The sequence below is a fragment of the Malus sylvestris genome, chromosome 3 (genome assembly GCF_916048215.2).
Source record: "Malus sylvestris chromosome 3, drMalSylv7.2, whole genome shotgun sequence".
In the NCBI taxonomy this organism is placed as follows: Eukaryota; Viridiplantae; Streptophyta; class Magnoliopsida; order Rosales; family Rosaceae; genus Malus; species Malus sylvestris.
In genome coordinates this window covers 24,023,642-24,046,620 of record NC_062262.1, presented here as the reverse complement: position 1 = coordinate 24,046,620, position 22,979 = coordinate 24,023,642, and the positions used below count along the sequence as shown (strand labels likewise).

Genomic DNA, 22,979 nt, shown 5'->3' with positions numbered 1-22,979 from the left:
TACATGGGTACTGGATACCAAGATCCATCTGGAAGCAGCAAATCTTGGAGAAACCATCAAGAAAGAGAGCAGCTCATCCTCTCAAGATCGGGCAAAGGCCATGATTTTTATTCGTCGCCATCTTGATGAGACACTAAAGAGCGAGTACTTAACGGTTAAAGATCCGTTAGCCCTTTGGAATGCCTTGAAAAGCAGATACAATCACCAGACAACGGTGATTCTTCCAAAAGCTCGCTATGACTCGACTCACCTAAGGATCCAGGATTTCAAATCAGTGGCTGAGTACAATTCGGCGTTGTTCAGAATTACCTCTCAGATGAAACTCTGTGGGGATACTATCACTGAGGAGATGTTATTGGAAAAGACTTTCAGCACATTCCACGCCTCTAACATGGTACTGCAACAGCAGTATAAAGCGCGAGGCTTCACTGAATACAACCAGCTGATATCTGTGATCCTGGTAGCTGAACAGAACAATGAGCTTCTCATGAAAAACCATAATTCCCGACCTACTGGATCAGCACCGTTCCCAGAAGTGAATGTTGCTTCCCTTGAAAGGAATACCATATCCTCCCGTGGTAATAATTACAAATGAGGATGTGGCCACAAGCAAGGTCGGTGGAAAGGGAAAAGCAAGAACCATGGTGTCCAGTTTCACAACCAGGTTCCAAGGTATAATCCAGGCCCGAGCTTTAAAAATACCAATCGCCAGAAAGGAAAAGCTCATGTGAACACTCCTAGAAATCATGAAGGAGGTTGCCATAGGTGTGGTGGCAACGGACATTGGGCGCGTACTTGTCGCACCCCAAAGCATCTGGTGGAACTATATCAAGCCTCCTTCAAGGAGAAGGGTGTCGAGATCAATTTCCTTGACCAGGCTAAACCAATGGAAACCCCTGATCCAGTGACCAATTTATCAGGACAATTAAACACAACCCACCTGGATGCTACAGACTTTATTAATGAAAGAGGGAATGAAGTTTATGGGTCCGATTGAATTATTTATGTTTAATGTACTCATGTTTTTTGTACCTGTGGTTTAATGCTCGCATTTTCAATTCAATAAAAGTAGTATTCCAGTATGAATAAACTGCTTTTTCTTTACTCAGAGATCATGGATAAAAATTATGGTTATTCTCAAAACAAGATCAATGGCGGAGACTTTTGTCTTGCAGATAGCGCAACCACGCATTCAATACTTCGAGATCGAAAGTATTTCTCGAATTTGGTACTTGCAAAAGTAAAGGTAACAACAATATCAGGACCATCAGATGTAATTGAAGGCTCAGGAAAAGCCCAGATTATGTTACCAAATGGAACAATATTGTCTATAATGAATGCATTATATGCTACTCGGTCCATTCGAAATTTGTTGAGTTTTAAAGACATACGTCTAAATGGATACCACCTTGAAACGAAAAGTGTAGAAAATGTGGAATATTTATGCATTACCTCCAATGATACCCAGAAGCGTATATTGGAGAAGTTGCATGGTTTATCGAGTGGATTGTATTGTACATACATAAAGACAGTTGAGGCATATACTGTCATGAACCAGAAGTTCATTGATTCAAAGGTTTACATGCTTTGGCATGACCGTCTAGGTCATCCAGGATCTACCATGATGCGTAGAATCATTACCAACTCTAATGGACATCCATTACTGAGCAGACACATTAATGTCTCGAATGATAAACCTTGCAAGGCTTGTTCCCAAGGGAAGTTGGTAATTAGACCATCACAACTAAAGGTTGATGATGAATCCCCATCATTTTTGCAAAGAATTCAAGGGGATATTTGTGGACCTATTCAACCACCTTGTGAACCATTTCGATATTTTATGGTTTTGGTTGATGCATCTACCCGATGGTCACATGTTTGCCTATTGTCTACTCGAAATGTAGCTTTTGCAAGACTTCTTGCTCAGATAATTAAGTTGCGAGCACAGTTCCCAGATCATCCCATTAAGTCCATTCGACTTGATAACGCTGGTGAATTTACGTCTCAAACCTTTGATGATTACTGTATGGCATTGGGCATTGATGTTGAACACCCTATTCCTCATGTCCATACTCAAAATGGTTTAGCAGAAGCATTGATCAAGCGGCTTCAATTAATAGTCCGCACTCTGCTTATGAAAACCAAATTGCCAGTTTCTGCATGGGGACATGCCATTCTACATGCTGCATCATTGGTTCGATTGAGACCTATAGCCAACCACCAATACTCCTCAATACAACTCATGTTTGGACATCAGCCAAACATTTCACATTTACGAGTTTTTGGTTGTGCTGTTTATGTGCCTATTGCACCCCCGCAACGCACTAAAATGGGACCTCAGCGTAGACTGGGAATTTATGTGGGTTTTGATTCACCATCTATTATTAGATATTTGGAACCCTTGACAGGTGATATGTTTACAGCTCGTTTTGCTGATTGTCATTTTGATGAGACAGTCTTCCCATCGTTAGGGGGAGAAAAGACTGTTCCAGAAGAACGGAAAGAGCTGACATGGGTTGTTCCCACCTTGTCTCATTTTGATCCTCGAACCCTTCAATGTGAAAATGAAGTGAAAAGGATCGTTCATCTTCAAAGCATTGCCAATCAAATGCCATATGCATTTAATGACGCTATGAAAGTGACAAAATCGCATATACCAGCTGCAAATGCACCTGCCAGAATTGATGTCCCTGTTGGACAAAATAAAGTGGCAGCGAATTATTCATCTGGTGCACGCCTGAAGCGTGGTAGACCACCAGGTTCAAAAGATTCAGCCCCTCGGAAGAGAAAGACGAGAGCATAACTGAATCCAAATGAAATCATTCAGGAAGAGAGAGTAAATGACAAATCCACAATTCATGACTCTGGACTTCCAGAAGAAGAAAATGGCCCTGAAGAGACAGAAGTACATGAAAGCAAAGAAATCTCCATAAACTATGCATGTACTAATGAATTGTGGGATCGGAATGAAATAATCATTGACGATATGTTTGCATTCGCAGTAGCCACTGAAATCATATTAAGTGATGATATTGAGCCCCGCTCTGTTGATGAATGCAAACAGAGACAAGATTGGCCTAAGTGGAAAGATGCAATCCAGGCAGAATTAAATTCCTTGGAAAGGCGAAGTGTTTTTGGACCAGTAGTCCAAACCCCAACTAATGTAAACCCCGTAGGTTACAAATGGGTATTTACAAGGAAACGCAATGAGAAAAACGAGATTGCTAGATACAAAGCACGACTCGTTGCACAAGGCTTTTCACAAAGACCTGGAATTGATTATGAGGAGACATACTCTCCTGTAATGGACACAATTACGTTCCGTTACTTAATAAGTTTGGTGATTTCAGAAAAACTTGACATGCGACTTATGGATGTCATCACCGCGTATCTATATGGAGAATTAGATACTGACATATTCATGAAAGTCCCAGAAGGACTTAAGTTGCCTGAAGCAACAAACAAACCATGGGGTATGTTCTCAATCAAATTAAGGCGATCACTATATGGGCTGAAACAATCTGGGCGAATGTGGTATAATCGTCTCAGTGAGTATTTGATTAAAGAAGGATATATCAACAATGTCATCTGCCCTTGTGTGTTCATTAAGAAATCCAACTCTGGATTTGCTATAGTGGCAGTATATGTTGATGATATGAACTTAGTTGGGACTCCTGAAGAGCTCCATAAAACTGCTGAATATCTGAAAAGCGAATTTGAAATGAAAGACCTTGGGAAAACCAAATATTGTCTAGGCCTGCAGATCGAGCATTGTGTTAGTGGAATTTTGGTCCATCAATCAGCTTACATTGAAAAAATACTGAAGCGATTTGGCATGGACAAGGCTTATCCACTTAGCACCCCAATGGTCGTTCGTTCTTTAGACATTAAGAAAGATCCATTCCGTCCAAAGGAAGATGATGAACTGGTCCTTGGTCCAGAAGTACCATATTTGAGCGTAATAGGTGCTTTATTGTATTTAGCACAATGTACTAGACCAGATATAGCTTTTTCAGTTAACTTGTTAGCCAGGTACAGCTCTGCTCCAACAATTCGTCATTGGAAGGGAGTCAAAGATGTTCTACGATACCTTCGTGGGACAACAGATATGGGTCTCTTCTAATCAGACAAGCCCACAAATGAACAAATCCTTGTTGGATACGCAGATGCTGGTTTTCTCTCCGATCCGCATAAAGCCCGCTCACAAAATGGATATGTGTTCACTAATGGAGATACTGCAATTTCATGGCGATCAACGAAGCAAACGCTAGTTGCAACATTTTCCAATCATTCGGAAATAATTGCTCTACATGAAGCAAGTCGTGAATGTTCTTGGTTAAGATCAATGATCCATCACATCTGGAATTCATGTGGTCTACCTTCAAAGACAGACACTCCAACTGTCATCCATGAAGATAATGCAGCCTGTGTCGCCCAGATGAAGGAAGGATTTATCAAAGGTGATAAGACTAAACACATATCTCCAAGATTTTTCAGCGCACATGAGCTTCAGAAGGCTAAAGTTATTGAAGTCAGACAAATCCGTTCCAATGAAAATTTAGCAGACTTGTTCACCAAATCTCTACCAAAGTGCACATTTCAGAAGTTGGTACAGGGAATCGGATTACGTCGGCTTACAGATTTGAAGAATGCGGAATCAGGGGGAGATACAATTCAGGGGGAGCATCCATGATACATGCATGTTGTACTCTTTTTCCTTCGCTTAGGACTTTTCCCACTGGGTTTTTCCTATCAAGGTTTTAACGAGGCAACCTAAGCATGCTCAACACCATCCGGGTAAAGTTGTACTCTTTTTCCTTCGCTATGGTTTTTTCCCACAGGGTTTTTCCAAGCAAGGTTGTAAATAATGGGTATGTTTGCCCACATGTGTGTACTATATACTCACAAGCTAAATAGTAATGTTTTGTAATTTTCCATTGAAGTGGCTCTATAAATAGAGCACTTCATTTGTGCAAAAGAGGGATATAAGAAGAAGAAATAAAAGAGAAATATATCTAATAGCAATAATATACATTACTTCCTCAGCAACAGCTTGTGTTGGTATAATACTCTGCAACTGCTTCGTTCCTATCCCGAGTAAAGGTTATCTCTCTATAAATTTTGCCTATTTATAACTATGCTTTGTTTATTGGATATTTATAATATTATACAATTCCAATTACTTTAGTCTAAAGTAGGAAATCCAATTGCATTGTTCAACTTCAACTGAACAGTGTTTTGGACCGAATTTCACTTTATTTACAAAATTTCCACCGCCCCTATCTGTCGTTCAAATTTTGCTTATATCTTTGTGCAGTGTGTCTGTTGTATTATCTGGTCACAGATACCTTAGTTCAGTAATTTGAGAAGCATGGGGAGACAATAGACTAATCAAAGAGATGCATGTGATCAACGATAAACAAGTAAGCATCATCCTCTTCCTTCTTTTGTTATGATTCGTTGTATAGAGAATTGAGAAAAAAGTTGAAGACAATTCCGCGCTTTTGAGTTATAGCAATTAATATCTAAAATGACATTGATTAGTTCACTTAAGTGTTGAATCCTTCGTTAGTTTATCTATGGTGTGTGCTTGAGAATGAAAGCAATGGACATTATATAGAATTGATGTTCCTTTTAATGTCAGTAAAGAAAGGAGTTGTTCCTTTATTAGCAATTATATGAAGTAGGCATATTATACAATGTCTACAATCGACTATTTTACTTTTTGTATATAAGTACAAATGTTGATCGAAAGCCACAAAAACTACCTAAGGGCCGAAGAACTGTTTACGTTAGAAGAACAGAATATGGTGTAAAGCTTAAATTTTGGGCACTTCAAAATATGTTTTTTTTTTTTTTCAATTATAATAACTTGCATGAAAATTCAATTGGGTTTGTTCTAGTCTCCAAGAATTTTGCTTTGTTTGGTTACTAATTAATTTATGTGGTGGGAGTTTAGTTTTTCCTTTTCTGCCTATGTATATATAATTCGAAATGGACCGTTCAATTTGCTATATATAAATTTGTAATCGAAAAGCTCGAAAAAGAGGTGAATAAAAAACAATGGTGGTAGAGTGATGGAGTTGAGGAGTTGAGAGTTTACGGGGTTTACTTGAATTTTTGTATGATGTCCCTGGTATGTTAGATCATTGAAACTAACTGTCTGGTTGATTAATCACTAATTTGAAATATTTAAAGTGTAACTTTTCTTTAATTCACTTTTCTTTTGTATTTTCATTGGAGTGCAGATAAAAGATATTTCTTTTATCTTTTTCAACCACAAACTTTCCGATGTCTTTTGAGAGTGGTCCAACTAGAGTATTGGATGACAAGTTTAGGTTTAATATATACTTGAGTTCCCACAAGGAAGATGGTATTTTAGAATTTAACAAATTGGACCCTAACGATAGACTTCTTAGAGATACGTCCTCCCAGTTTGTAGCCTTTGTATTGAAGTTGGAATTGCTTCGCTCAACTGATTATTTCCCAGGCTTAAATCTATCAAGTTGTTGAAGTTACCAATATCAACGAGAATGTTACCGTTGATGTTGGAAATGCTTAAATCAATAGTTAGGAGTGACGTAAAGATATGCTAACAGTTTGGGTCTTTTACGACTTGAAATATACGGCGTACAGACCGGCATGCCTTAAATGATATTATTCATGACATTCATAAAGTTCATATCGTAATACTTACGCATAATCTCGTATTCACAACATCACTTTTATGCAAGTAGTTAAATAAAAATATTTATGACTTAAGCATTGTCTATCGTATCTCACAATCCCATAGTATTCAATCTACATTACCTCACATATCTCAGGTTTTGTCTATCTCTCTCTGCCTCTCTCACGCAGTCTCTCTCTCGACTTTCACTCTCTCAGATTCGTATCTCCCAATCCCAGCGGCCTCGATATCTCTCTCGTCTCCAACCACGATACCACCATCATCTCCTGTCAACTCTCGACTCTCTCCCACCACCTGCACTTGACGGTCCTGACTCCTGACCACCATCTATGTTCCAAATAAGGTATGCAGTTAGGGATTTAAGATTGAAATAAATTGGGGTTTTCTAGATTTAGGGATTTGGATTTGGTCAATTCTGGAATCAAATGTTAATTATAATTTGTTTAATTTTTGGCAATTTGAGTGCAAAATTAGGGTTTTGTTATTTCAAGTGTTGACAGTAAGACCCTTTGTCAATTAGTAACCACTTAGTGCTTGTTTTCGATCTGTCATTGAATACGAAATCACGACTTTTAATTTTTCATTTTACAAGTCATCATAAGGAATAGATAATTCTAGAATTATAGTGCAAACTCTTGATTTTCAGTTTCAGACTTGGTTTTGTTTCAGAATTCTGAGGAATTTTAATCATGGTGTTGGGGATTTGTTAATTTTGCTCTCTCGCTCTCTCTCGCTCTCTCTCTCTCTCTCTCTATGATTTGGTTGGGATTGCAGAGTGACTTGGGTTTCTTTGTATGCATGTCCCGGACCTCCAGGTCACATGGGGTACTTAGCAAGGTTTTACTTTTGCAAAGGAGATGGAGATGTTACAGACTTACAGTGATACTGCAATCCAAATAATCTGTTTTGAAAATCCAAATAATCTGTGAGTATGTTGTAGCAGTAGAATAACACTGTGGGGCTTAGCCTAGTACTTAAATTATTGACTTTGTTGCTTAGGATAATTTGATTGAGTTCCTTTGGTATGATTTATATTCACTTATTTATTCTATTTATTTTTACTATTTTTCAGGTAGCAAGTCTTTGGTGAAATTTTAAACGAAGAGGTTGCAAATGCAGCGGTAATGAGTGGAAAAGTTTATACTTACTTTTATTAGTATTGAAGTCTTTATCAATTTCTAAGTTAACATTTTGTTTTGACTAGCTAGTAACTTACCAATCGAATCCATCCCCTTTGACTAGCTAGAGTATCTTGGTTGGGAACTCTATCTGTTCCCAGCGCCTAGTATCCAAAGATGAAGTTGAGACGGGTTGGGAACTCTCTCTTTCTCTCCTTTTGTTTTAGTTCCCAAGAAAGTTGATTGGATTGAAGAAAATGGAACAAAAAGAAATGAAAAAAAAATTGAAATTTGTTGGTGCTTATGTTGATGCTGAATTTGTAATATATTAAGACCCAAAAACTAGATAAATGGCTAACTTTGATGTAAATTGATAACAGCAAGCCACTAGGTCAAAAAACAGTGAGTCTTACCTTAGAGCTTTTGGGGATATCATAATTGATAACCATATCCACCGATCGAATATCCAATCTTGTACTTGCCGCATCAATTCTTCATGCATGAAATGTTAAGAGACTCATAAATTTATCTACTTGCAAGTATATGATTTTTATGCAGGTTATAGGAAACAATAAAATCGTAAAGGCATAATTTGTGTATATTTTAGTCATTTGATACATGTATGAGTGTAAAACAATAAAACTGTGAAGGCATAATTTGGGATATAGGTTTGTATGATAGTGATTAGTTTTTCTTTCAGTATCACTTTTCTTACTTGAGATTAAATGTGTATTTCTACATATAGCAGCACAATAGATTTTTTTTTGCTCCATGTGCTTATGTCTATGCAGATAGAGATAGCAATTAGTGTGGTTCAAGCATTAGGAGCAGTATTTCATTCTCAAAGGACTTTGTTTGAAGGTGTTCAATGAAAAGTGAAGTCTTTCAAGTGACAAATTTCTTTGTTATTAGAGGCCTATTTGGTATTTCATGTGTAGTTTGATATTGACCTTAGCTTTGTTCAACTTGTAATACATTTTGACAATATGATTATTTATGATTATGGTAAATGTGTAATTTTGTCAATTCTTATATATATATATATTAATTGTTGATGTTAGTCTCCATTTATGATGTACGACGTATGCCGTAATTGCTTTCACAGTATTACGACACTAAACAAACGTTGTATCAAATATAAATTACGGCACACAGGTATGCCGTAATTGTTTTTGCAGTATTACGACACTTCATTAACACCGTATCTAATACCAATTAAGGCGCGCAAGGCATGCCTTAAAGAGTATTTACAACGTGTTTTGCTTAAATTATTCACGGCTACTATAGAACGTCGTATTTGACAAAACATCTTTTATGACATGGGTTTTTACTGCTTGGGGGCTCACGCTGTGAATAATCGTTTACGGCGCTCTTTGTGCACCACAAAAGACTAGTTATGTTGTAGTGATATTATGTAACAAATGCTCAATTTTCTTTTGAACTCTTTTATGAATTTCATTTGGATGGGAATGGTTACGTGACATTACTTGTTACACCAGAAAATGTCTGGTTTTGGTATAAAGACTTAACTGCAAAAAGGCATCTGAAAGGTTTCGTTTAGCTACTAAGAAAGTTTGGGAGGGGTCAAACGTCTTAGGTTGAGATTACATATACAAGGGTGTTAGATTTACATAATGGGTTTACATAATGAGTTGTTGATGACTACATACACATTGAGAATTTAGCTTATGTCTTTGTGTCCGATGAGGGAGTGGTTTTTTTTTTTTTTTTTTTTTTTTTTTTTTTTTTTTTTTTTTTTTTTCTGGTGTCATTCCATTTTAATCTTAGTTCCATTCAAATGAAGATATTTAAAGAACCTAACGTAAAACATCTGTACAAGCAAAACACATCTTAGCAACGCCAATAAAATTATCTACGAGAGTTGATCCAATCCAGGCAAGCCGCACGGTGGGTTATTGAGGACAAAGCTGCCGAGATCCATATTAAAACTCCAATTTGGCAACTGATGAGCAACACAATTCCGCTCCCTAGATACATGCTTCATGCTTCAGCTCAGCTCACATCTAACCAATTGACTCATCAATGTTTTGCATATGCTCACAATTGTATCAAGAGGATAATAACTATCAACCAAATTTTGTTAGAACAAAGTGACAGCAAACACCTCTGTCAATAAAATCTCCTTATCCCAAATGGAGGCAGATTGTCTGCCCTCCTAGTTGTGGTGCCGTTCCATGCCCTCCTATTTTGTGCGGTTACGGTTAAACCACATCAACATTTTATATTAATTTTTTAATGAGATAATAAGACAAAAAATAATAAAAATATAAAATATTGACGTGGCTTAACCGTGGCTGCACAAAATAGGAGGGCATGGAAGGGCACCACAACTAGGAGGGCAGACAATCCTTGTCCATCCCAAATTGGCTGAGAACTCTACCCACACCAATATTGAACCATCAACGTCAAGCTTTCACCCAGTTCGCGACTTTTTGCGTGTTTACTACAAGTATGGAATCTGAAGGGCTAGTTGATTCGTAGCTCAATACTTGAAAATTAGGAGTCAAATCAAAATGTTTATTTTTTATTGGTAACACATTTGCAAATTTGGTTTAAAAATTAAGTTACCTGATATTATCCTAATATAAATATCTTTTGACAAATAAAAAATGCATACAAAGATAAATTTGAGTGGTGATATCCACACACTCATTTTTACCTTTCACACACCTTTATTATTTCCCGGGCTGTTGAACAATTGAAACAATCAAATAATATAAATTAATAAGTGATGTGTGAGAAATAGAAATAAGCGTGTGAAGAGCCACAAAACTAAACAGATACCCAAAAATACCACAACACACAAAGTCAGTCGTTACATTTCAGTTGCAAATGAAAATTATGAACACTGGGATTTGCTCTCTCTATCGCTGAGAGATTCTCTGTTATTGATGGCAATGGCGGACAATGGCAGTCGTCTGCAAATGCATAACATCGAGGAGGAGCTTCTTCTGCTTCAGAGCAGTCAGTTTCGACGACAAGCCCGACCGCCGAAACCTCCTCCGAAACGTTTTGACCCTTCCCGTCTTTAAAAAAAGGCCTCTTCACTTGCTGCAGCCCATCCCTTGCCGGAAGCAGTATTCTCAGGTTTATCTCACACAATTACGGGTTTTTCCCGTTTTCTTTTGAGTTGCACGGTCTGTTTGGTTCCCCAGAAAACGCAGGAAATTTTTGAAAGTTTTTGAGCTTCTGTAGGGTTTACTAAAGTGAATACTTGACTAGGTTCAGTTGGGTTGCTGATAAATTCAAACAACGAAATTTAGACGCGAATGCTTTTAATTGATTTGAAGAGAAGTTTCTGAGCTAGTTTATTGCTTTTGAATGTTCAAATTGGATCCTATAAATGTGTCTGTGTGATAATTAGATGATTTGTTGCTTGCAGTATGGAAGCACGAGAGAATTCCATATATGTGATGATGCCAGTTGATGCCTTTTGCATTGATGGTACAGGGCGTCCAAGGATTAGGAAGTAAGGCCATCTCCAACCGAATGGTCCAGAGGGCCAGAGGGCCGAAAATAGCCCTAAAACCGTCTCCAACCGAGGGCTAGGCCAGAGGGCTCTGGAATCTGGGAGGGCCCCACGGGATCGGAGAGGGCTGGAGGGCTGGCTGCTTTCGGCCAGCCAGCCAGCCCCGGGCTGGCTTATTTTTTTTTTTTAATGTTTTCTATTGCTGTCGGTTAAAACCGACAGCATTAAACAGGTTTTATTTTTTTTTTAATAGTTCTACTATTAGTGTCGGTTATAACCGACACTAATAGTTTGAATGTTTTTTAATACAACGGCTAGTAGCCGTTGTATTATTAGGCCTTTTTTTTTTTTTTTTTTTTTAACTTTTTATTTTCCCTTTTTTTTTCCTTTTCATATTAATCAAATTTTGTTTCATATTTTTTTTCAATTCTATTTTACAAAATTTGTTTCAATTTTTTTTTAAATTCTATTTTTTTCCTATAACTTCTATTTTACAAAATTTGATTCATATTTTATTTCCTATAACTTCTATTTTACAAAATTTGATTCAAAATTTGTTGACGTCACCTAGCCGTTAGATTTGAATTTAAATTGTAGTTTTTAAATAATAAATTATGTTTGGCCCTATGGCCCTTTGGCCCTCGGTTGGAGACGGTTTTTTTGTGACAGGGCTAAAACGAGCCATCTGGCCCTCTGGCCCTCGGTTGGAGACGGAGGCAAATATGGCCCTGTACTGTTCATTAAAATATTAATATCTTGGAGAATCTTGGAGGGCCAGAGGGCTAAAACGAGCCCTCTGGCCAGCCATCGGTTGGAGATGGCCTAAGTTTTATTATGACTTTATGTTGATGAGGCTATGATGCATTTTCATTCTTAATTTAATTGTTGTACTCTTTTAAACGACAGAATATGATTAGCTACAAGGTTGCAGCTAACTATTTTGATCTGTTCCCAATTCAAGTTATGTACGCGTACATTTCAAAATGGTTCTAAATAAAATTTATTTTTAATTTAGTTTCCTTTCAAGTGAGACAGAATCTCCTTATATATTGCACGATTTATTGTTGTTTCAGAATCAAGGCCTTAACTGTAGCTCTGAAAGCACTCAAGTTGGCTGGTGTCCACGGAATTGCAGTTGAGGTTTGGTGGCCTCTTGCATATGATTGGTCTCTATATGAAGGGCTTTTCAAACTGATTTCTGACTCAGGTTTGAAGTTGCATGTTGCCTTGTCTTTTCACTCAAACGTTAACTCTTCTTCTAGCAGAAAAGGGGGTGTAACTCTTCCGCTTTGGATCATAGAGGTTTGTTTTCTCGGCAATTTTGAAATCCCATTTGACTGTTTGGCCTTTTATTGGTAAAGTGCACATGGCTGTACTGGAATGATTAATTTACCCAGTCATACTCTTTTGTGACAACATAAGAAACATAACCCATTTGGATGACTAGAGATAGTATCAACTTTTCTTCAGTTTCCTGCTCTGCAACATGCTATGGTCCTGTGTTCCCCATTAGCATACTTGATTTTAGCTTTGATGTGCATAAAAAGTTTATCTTTGCAAAGGGATGTAACAGAAAAATGATAGTTTGGCCTTCATTACATGCCCATCAGTTTGAATCCTGAATTTAGATAAAGAAGTTGACCTCTTCTGTTTTTTTTTTCCTCCCAGATTGGTGATCAGAATAAGCATATATATTATCGGGACCAAAATGGATTTTCCAATGATGATTATCTTACACTTGGAGTTGACCATGTTCCTCTCTTTTGCGGCCGGACTGCTCTCCAATGTTATGAAGATTTCTTGTCAGGTTTTGCTAAGAAATTTGAATCCTTAATTGGAACTGTGATAGAAGAAATTGGTGTTGGTCTTGGATGTTACTGTTACACTAGAACCACAAGTATGAAGCCAGTCCAATGATTTCTTATGCAACATTGTTACATTGCTCACACAGATATCCTGCACATCCTTTTGGTGATGGTAGATGGAAGTTTCCTGGAATCGGTGAATTCTAATGCTATGACAAGCGCATGTATGCTAAAAATCTTTCATTCCTGTGACAGAAATTTGGTTGCTATTGAACTTTTCCTATTTACAACGTTGTTCCTTTTAGGATGGGCGACCTAAAGATGGCTGTAGGCAAGGAAGGAAAGCCTCAGTGGGGAGGGAAGGGACCACAAAATGCTGGCTGTTACAACAGTCTCCCATCTGAAGTTCCATTCTTTGAAGAGGGAGAGGAAAGCATTCTTTCTGATTATGGGTGTTTTTTCCTTGTATGAAACTGATGGAAGCATCTTGCTTTATTATTTCCCATGAAAAATTTCTGCATAACTGAAGCCTAGTGTAAATTGCATGAAATCATTGTTTGTATTTCATCCTCGAACTACCACATTGTTTCTTTAGCCAGGAAACACTTCTGTGTACGTGCCTGTAAACAACATGGGCCTGCAATATATATTTTCAATCTTTAGTGGAACTTTTCTTATAACTAACTCTATTTGCTTCTAGGGGTTATACTTGCAGACTGTTTGCTACTGGAGTCTTAAATACTCTTACGCAACATGATTAAAAGTAGATGCAATTTGATTAAGAATGAAATGCATTGATGCTTGTCTACAACAACAACAACAACAACAACAACAACAAAGCCTTTTCCCACTAAGTGGGGTCGGCTATATGAATCCTAGAACACCATTGCGCTCGGTTTTGTGTCATGTCCTCCGTTAGATCCAAGTACTCTAAGTATTTTCTTAGAGTCTCTTCCAAAGTTGTCCTAGGTCTTCCTCTACCCCTTCGGCCCTGAACCTCTGTCCCGTAGTCACATCTTCGAACCGGAGCGTCAGTCGGCCTTCTTTGCACATGTTCAAAATCACCGGAGCCGATTTTCTCTCATATTTCCTACAATTTCGGCTACTCCTACTTTACCTCGGATATCCTCATTCCCAATCTTATCCTTTCTCGTGTGCCCACACATCCCACGAAGCACCCTCATCTCCGCTACACCCATTTTGTGTACGTGTTGATGCTTCACCACCCAACATTCTGTGCCATACAATATCGCTAGCCTTATTGCCGTCCTATAAAATTTTCCCTTGAGCTTCAGTGGCCTACGACGGTCACACAACACGCCGGATGCACTCTTTCCATCCAGCTCGTATTCTATGGTTGAGATCTCCATCTAATTCTCCGTTCTCTTGCAAGATAGATCCTAGGTAGCGAAAACGATCGCTTTTTGTGATCTTCGCTAGATTGCTCCGGTCATTAGTGTGGATAAGTATATAAATGGATAGAGATAGGAAAGCAAACACAAGATGTACGTGGTTCACCCAGATTGGCTACGTCCACGGAATAGAAGAGTTCTCATTAATTGTGAAGGGTTTACACAAGTACATAGGTTCAAGCTCTCATTTAGTGAGTACAAGTGAATGATTTAGTACAAATGACATTAGGAAATATTGTGGGAGAATGATCTCGTAATCACGAAACTTCTAAGTATCGGAGTGTGGTGTCGTCTTGACTTGCCTTATCTGTCTCATAGGTAGATGTGGCATCTTCTCTGGAAGTACTCTTCCTCCATCCAGGGGTGGTATCTTTAACTGGTGGAGATGCACAAGGTAATGTATCAATTTCACTTGAAGCTTACTTGTAGTTTCAGGCTTGGTCAAGCGCGATACAAACCATGTAGTAGGAGTCCCCCAAGTCGCCGAGCTAGGGGGTCTGCTGAAAGAGGTGACAGACAAGGTAAGCAATCAGAGCTCCGACTGATTGTTCACCTTCTCCCCATCTTGCAGCAGCATGAAGGATAAAGAGAAGAAAAATGAGAAGAGATGATATGAGATACTTTTGCTTTTGAAGAAGTAACTTTCCACAGGCTTATTCTTGAACTGAGCTGGAGGGTTTTCTGGTTTCCTCCAGAGTATAAGGCCGACTGAAGAATTTGAGGGTCAAAACAAGTCCATCAAATCTAGAGTACGTTCCACCCTGCTGATATGGGATACTTTTGCTTTTGACAGAGTAATGAATGTATCGGCACGTGTGCTGTTACGCTTGTCTCCACATGCTTCCTTGTATCCTTCGCACTTGCCCTATCTGTTCCTCAAGCAGATGCGGAATCTTCCCTGGAAACATAAGATGTTGAAGATGAGTACTCGAGAGCAATGCCAGGTAAGTAATCAGGTAAGGGGTTCCAGGCAGTCAGTTCCTGGCTGGAAGCTTGATTCCAAGTGCTGACTGATTGCTCTCTTTCTCCTTGTCTTGCAGGTAAAAACAAGGCCAAAAGAAAAGACAGGGAAAAAGTATGATATGGGATACTCTTGCTTTTAACCCTGATGATATGAGATATTCTTGCTCTAGTATAGCTTGTTTGCAGAGGTATTATCGGGGGGAAAGAAAGCTGAATATTTCGAAAGGCTTCGTTGGGAGTGCCCTCTCAGATATGATGAAGGGTTGAGCATTTTTGCAGGTCTGCCTGTCCGTTGGGGATGGAGGTCGACATATATAGGAGTCTCCCTAACAACAAGTAGTAATGCTATTCCTTTACCCTGCTTGGTCATAGCACGGTAGTGGGAGCTGCCAGTTTCACATGTTTTAACTCTGTCAGAGCACTTTGAAAAAGTGGTATGTGGTATCTGGCTCTCGAGATTCGGAGAACGATGCCTCTTCGATTTTTGAGAAAGCAATCATGCTGGGGGTATGACTCTCGAGATTCGGAGAGCAGTGTCTCTTCGATTTTTGAGGAAGTAATCATGTTGGGAGTCTGGCTCTCGAGATTCGGAGGGCGGTGCCTCTTCGATTTTGGAGCAAGCAATCTTGTTGGGAGTGTTGTCTCGAATGTGAGTAAAGGTTGGGCATGTTTGCTAGTCTACCTTGCCACGAAGCACAAAGGTTGACACATAGGGACTTTCCAATTATCCAGCAATGGTACTGTTCCTTTACCCTCTCTTCGATTTTGAGAAAGTAGTCATGTTGGGAGTCTGGCTCTCGAGATTCGGAGGACGGTGCCTCTTCGATTTTGGAGCAAGCAATCTTATTGGGAGTGTTTTCTCGAATGTGAGTAAAGGTTGGGCATGTTTGCTAGTCTACCTTGCCACGAAGCACAGAGGTTGACACACAGGGACTTTCCAATTATCCAGCAGTGGTACTGTTCCTTTACAGTTGTGGGTAATAATATGGTAGCTAGACCTTCAAAATTTATGTGTCTAAACTTTTGTTAGTGCTGTTTCTTTGCTATTCTTTTACCTTTCTTGGTCAGAGCGATGTAGTGGGAGCTGCAAGCTTCACGTGCTCAACTTTGGCAGAGAACTTTGGCAAAGTTATTTGTGGTACCCATGAGCTATTGTTGCGTGTGGGAAGTGGGTGATTGAACAGTAAGATTCATGTGCTTTCTACTTCACCAGAAGTCTTCGACAGAATGCCCATAATTTCTGCAAAGCTGAGTGTGCGTGTGACAAGTGATGACAAGGCTAGAAAAGTAGGTGCCTCTTCGATTTCTGAGATCGGCCCTCGTGGTCTCTGAGCAGCCCAGCTTTTGAGAAAGCGAGCGCCTCTTCGATTGATTCGGAGAACGATGCCTCATCGATTTTTGAGAAAGCAAAGAAAGCGAGCGCCTCTTCGATTGATTCGGAGAACGATGCCTCATCGATTTTTGAGAAAGCAATCATGCTGGGGGTCTGGCTCTCGAGATTCGGGGAGCAGTGTCTCTTCGATTTTTGAGAAAGTAATCATGTTGGGAGTCTGGCTCTCGAGATTCGGAGGGCGGTGCCTCTTCGATTTTGGAGCAAGCAATCTTGTTGGGAGTGTTTTCTCGAATGTGAGTAAAGGTTGGGCATGTTTGCTAGTCTACCTTGCCACGAAGCACAGAGGTTGACACACAGGGACTTTCCAATTATCCAGCAATGGTGCTGTTCCTTTACCCTCTCTTCGATTTTTAAGAAAGTAGTCATGTTGGGAGTCTGGCTCTTGAGATTCGGAGGACGGTGCCTCTTCGATTTTGGAGCAAGCAATCTTATTGGGAGTGTTTTCTCGAATGTGAGTAAAGGTTGGGCATGTTTGCTAGTCTACCTTGCCACGAAGCACAGAGGTTGACACACAGGGACTTTCCAATTATCCAGCAGTGGTACTGTTCCTTTACCCTTGTGGGTAATAATATGGTAGCTAGACCTTCAAAATTTATGGGTCTAAACTTTGTTAGTGCTGTTTCTTTGCTATTCTTTTACCCTTCTTGGTCAGAGCGATGTAGTGGGAGCTGCAAGCTTCACGTGCTCAACTTTGGCAGAGAACTTTGGCAAAGTTATCTGTGGTACCCATGAGCTATTGTTGCGTGTGGGAAGTGGGTGATTGAACAGTAAGATTCATGTGTTTTCTACTTCCCCATAAGTCTTTGACAGAATGCCCATAATTTCCGCAAAACTGAGTGTGCGTGTGACAGGTGCTGACAAGGCTGGAAAAGGCTGGAAAAGTAGGTGCCTCTTCGATTTCTGAGATCGGCCCTCGTGGTCTCTGGGGAGCCCAGCTTTTGAGAAAGCGAGCACCTCTTCGATTTTTTAGATCGGCCTTCGTGGTCTTTGAGCAGCCCAACTTTTGAGAAAGCAAACGCCTCTTCGATTTCTGAGATCAACCCTCGTGATCTCTAAGCAGCCCAGCTTTTGAGAAAGCAAACGCCTCTTCGATTTCTGAGCAGGCGCCTCTTCGATTTCTGAAGCTTCGTCGAGTGCAGATTTTTATAGGGGCTGGCATTAAGTTCCAAAGCACACTTGAATCTCCACCAGTAGAAGCTTCATTCTTGCACTTCTAAGATCTTGATTTGTCCGACCTCTTCTCTCTTCAACACCTTTGAAAATGTCTGGCCCCTCCGACCGTCGTTTTGACTTGAACCTTGTTGAAGAGGCAGCCCCGCCTTCTCCAGACAACATATGGCGCCCATCCTTCGTCTCCCCTACTGGTCCTCTTACCGTTGGGGATTCCGTGATGAAGAATGATATGACCACTGCGGTGGTGGCCAGGAACCTTCTCACTCCCAAAGATAACAGACTACTTTCCAAACGGTCTGATGAGTTAGCTGTTAAGGATTCGCTGGCTCTCAGTGTTCAGTGTGCAGGTTCTGTGTCTAATATGGCCCAACGCCTATTTGCTCGAACCCGCCAAGTTGAATCATTGGCGGCTGAAGTGATGAGTCTCAAACAGGAGATTAGAGGGCTCAAGCATGAGAATAAACAGTTGCACCGGCTCGCACATGACTATGCTACAAACATGAAGAGGAAGCTTGACCAGATGAAGGAAACTGATGGTCAGGTTTTACTTGATCATCAGAGATTTGTGGGTTTGTTCCAAAGGCATTTATTGCCTTCGTCTTCTGGGGCTATACCGCGTAATGAAGCTCCAAATGATCAACCTCTGATGCCTCCTCCTTCTAGGGTTCTGTCCAGTACTGAGGCTCCAAATGATCCCCCTCCGGTGCCTTCTCTTTCTGGGGCTCTACCGACTGCTGAGACTTCTCCTAAGCAACCTTTGTGAAGGCTCCCTCTTGTGTGCTTATTTTGACTCATGTATATGTACATATTTGTAGCTTATCGGGGATATCAATAAATAAGCTTTCCTTCATTTCAACGTATTGTGTTAAATACACCAAAGCCTTCTTCGCTAAGTTCTTTGAATTTTCTTTTGTTAAAGCTTGTATGTTGAAGCTTTCTGAGTGGAGCATGTAGGTTGGGGTAGTGTTCCCTTAATTTCCCGAGTGAGGAAAACTTCTCGGTTGGAGACTTGGAAAATCCAAGTCACTGAGTGGGATCGGCTATATGAATCTTAGAACGCCATTGTGCTCGATCCTGTGTCATGTCCTTCGTTAGATCCAAGTACTCTAAGTCTTTTCTTAGAGTCTCTTCCAAAGTTTTCCTAGGTCTTCCTCTACCCCTTCGGCCCTGAACTTCTGTCCCATAGTCGCATCTTCTAATCGGAACGTCAGTAGGCCTTCTTTGCACATGTCCAAACCACCGTAACCGATTTTCTCTCATCTTTCCTTCAATTTCGGCTACTCCTACTTTACCCCGGATATCCTCATTCCTAATCTTATCCTTTCTCGTGTGCCCACACATCCAACGAAGCATCCTCATCTCCGCTACACCCATTTTGTGTACGTGTTGATGTTTCACCGCCCAACATTCTGTGCCATACAGCATCGCCGGCCTTATTGCCGTCCTATAAAATTTTCCCTTGAGCTTCAGTGGCATACGGCGGTCACACAACACGCCGGATGCACTCTTCCACTTCATCCATCCAGCTTGTATTCTATGGTTGAGATCTCCATCTAATTCTCCGTTCTTTTGCAAGATAGATCCTAGGTAACGAAAACGGTCGCTCTTTGGTATTTCTTGATCTCCGATCCTCACCCCTAACTCGTTTTGGCCTCCATTTGCACTGAACTTGCACTCCATATATTCTGTCTTTGATCGGCTTAGGCGAAGACCTTTAGATTCCAACACTTCTCTCCAAAGGTTAAGCTTTGCATTTACCCCTTCCTGAGTTTCATCTATCAACACTATATCGTCTGCGAAAAGCATACACCAAGGAATATCATCTTGAATATGTCGTGTTAACTCATCCATTACCAACGCAAAAAGGTAAGGACTTAAGGATGAGCCTTGATGTAATCCTACAGTTATGGGAAAGCTTTCGGTTTGTCCTTCATGAGTTCTTACGGCAGTCTTTGCTCCTTCATACATATCCTTTATAGCTTGGATATATGCTACTCGTACTCCTTTCTTCTCTAAAATCCTCCAAAGAATGTCTCTTGGGACCCTATCATACGCTTTTTCCAAATCTATAAAGACCATGTGTAAATCCTTTTTCCCATCTCTATATCTTTCCATCAATCTTCGTAAGAGATAGATTGCCTCCATGGTTGAGCGCCCTGGCATGAACCCGAATTGGTTGTCCGAAACCCGTGTCTCTTGCCTCAATCTATGCTCAATGACTCTCTCCCAGAGCTTCATTGTATGACTCATTAGCTTAATACCCCTATAGTTCATGCAATTTTGTACGTCGCCCTTATTCTTGTAGATAGGCACCAAAGTGCTCATTCGCCACTCATTTGGCATCTTCTTCGTTTTCAAAATCCTATTGAAAAGGTCAGTGAGCCATGTTATACCTGTCTCTCCCAAAAGTTTCCACACTTCGATTGGTATATCGTCTGGGCCTATTGCTTTTTTATGCTTCATCTTCTTCAAAGCTACAACCACTTCTTCCTTCCGGATTCGACGATAAAAAGAGTAGTTTCTACACTCTTCTGAGTTACTCAACTCCCCTAAAGAAGCACTCATTTCATGTCCTTCATTGAAAAGATTATGAAAATAACCTCTCCATCTGTCTTTAACCGCGTTCTCTGTAGCAAGAACCTTTCCATCCTCATCCTTGATGCACCTCACTTGGTTTAGGTCCCTTGTCTTCTTTTCCCTTGCTCTAGATAGTTTATAGATATCCAACTCTCCTTCTTTGGTATCTAGTCGTTTATACATATCGTCGTAAGCCGCTAACTTAGCTTCTCTGACAGCTTTCTTCGCCTCTTGCTTCGCTTTTCTATACCTTTCACCATTTTCATCAGTCCTCTCCTTGTATAAGGCTTTACAACATTCCTTCTTAGCCTTCACCTTTGTTTGTACCTCCTCATTCCACCACCAAGATTCCTTTTGGTGTGGGGCAAAGCCCTTGGACTCTCCTAATACCTCTTTTGCTACTTTTCGGATACAAAATCATCATAGGATGTACTGGTTAGTAAACTAAGGACAATTATGGATGTATAAGTGGAAATTTAAATCATGTATGGTTCTTTATCATGCAATACTTGGCATAACATAATTAAACTTATTGGAAAACAATGTGGAGCTTAGGAGATCTGACAGTGGCTTGACTTGTTGTAGGAATGGTACAGTGGTCGGTTGCTCCATCATGCAGATGATATTCTTGCAAAGGCAGCTAACATTCTGAAGAAATATCAAGAATAGAAGCAAACTTCTATTCTATTGGCAGCTAAAATTGGTGGTACCAGATGAGAGCACAGCCTGCTGAATTGACAGCTTGAAACTACAGCAGTGCTCTTAAAGTTGGTTATGATCATGTTGCTTCAATTTTGTCTCGTCATGGAGCTGCTTTGCATGTTTCGTAAGATTCCAAGTTTTAAGGTTCTGACTAGAATTTTGTTCATTGTCTAACCTGATAATTAGGGTTGCTTACACATTCGCTTGATTTCAAATGTATCTATCTACCATGTTCACGTACTAAATATTTTATTGCAGCAGCTTAGAAATGATGGATGGTGATAACCCGGCATCCTATCTTTGCAGTCCAGAAGGATTACTCCAACAGGTACGGGGCCTGTTAATTAATAACACTTCCTTAGCTTGTGCTTTGTTGGTACTTTTTTAACTTACTTTAGAAATTTTATCTGTATAATTCAAGCTTTTAAGTTAGGTAGGACTAACCCATGTAGCTGTGCTTGTCACAGCAGGTCGTGCAGGGTCTCTAGGTTCAACATGGGCTTGGAACGGGCCAATATGAGCTTTTTCAGTATTACAGATATTAGGTATTGTTGATATGTTTTTTAGGCTTCTTTTAGTGTCTTATAATTCATTCTGAAGTAAATCTTTAGTTTTAATTGGGTTGTCTTGCCCAGATAATAAAGAAGAAACATATGACAAGTTGATCAATAACCATTTTTCTGTTTTATTGAAGTTTGGAATATAATTGATAATTTGATATTACTAAACAACAAAAATAGAATTGCATCACTATACCGTATATTAGTGTCGTACTACTTTAGATTGGCATGGTCTGTCCATTTACACTGGTGGGTGGTGGTAGTGCCTAGTGGTGGCTTCTGTTGTCTAGAATTCTATCGGTCATTTGGTTTCTTCGATAAAATGTCTGACCTTATGCTTTGTTTATTGGGTATATATCATATTATACAATTCCAATGTAGTCTAACATGATTCGATTTGCACCAGATATGGAGTGTTTCAAAGAAATGGGCACATTTGATCGGGAGAAATACCAATGAAGGATTTGACAGGGTCAGTTCTTCCTTTGCTCAAGAACAAAAGCAAATTTCAGCTACCATTTATTTCTATTAGACATATATTGGAGACTTGGGAGCAGCCTCTCCATAAATGGGGATAAGGCTAGCCGACATTCACCTCTCCCAGACCCTGCGTAAAGCGGGAGCCTTGTGCACTGGGTACGACCTTAGACATATATTGGATATTGCAAATGTCTTACAACTAGAAACACATGGCTTCTGATAGCGTTAGTTAAACACTTCTTCTTTTGCCCATTCTGTGTTGCATGTTCACGGGTCTGCTTTTCTCTTGCACGTTGGTTTATGGCAAATACATACTAACTATTACCATTCCCAGGCCGAAGCTGTAAGATCATTTACATATTTCAGAATGAATGATAAGATCTTTAGGGCTGAAAATTGGAGTAATTTCCTTCCTTTTGTTAAAAAGATGAGCACAAATTGGTGAAGCAACCAAAAAACCCAACTTAAATACTAAATTTATTGATCTAGAGTAGCAGCCTCACTACCCTATAATTTTTTGTCAAGGGCATGTGTAGAAGTTAAGAAGTTTGTCACTTCCTGATATATTGACTGAAATAACTTTGTGTTTCCATGGCAGGCGTTCTTGACCTGGAAGTG

General features: G+C 39.7%; 1 protein-coding gene and 2 pseudogenes across 1 annotated transcript in view; 2 read left to right on the top strand and 1 right to left on the bottom strand.

Moving 5' to 3' along the window:
* The window catches only part of LOC126614707 (inactive beta-amylase 4, chloroplastic-like), a 65,231-nt pseudogene that overhangs the window by 35,182 nt on the left and 7,070 nt on the right, over positions 1-22,979 (top strand).
* LOC126617085 (LRR receptor-like serine/threonine-protein kinase GSO2) overlaps positions 1-22,979 on the bottom strand; it is a 54,533-nt gene that overhangs the window by 25,079 nt on the left and 6,475 nt on the right. The gene's annotated exons all lie outside the window — the stretch shown is intronic.
* LOC126614708 (inactive beta-amylase 4, chloroplastic-like) lies at positions 10,648-22,953 on the top strand (annotated as a pseudogene).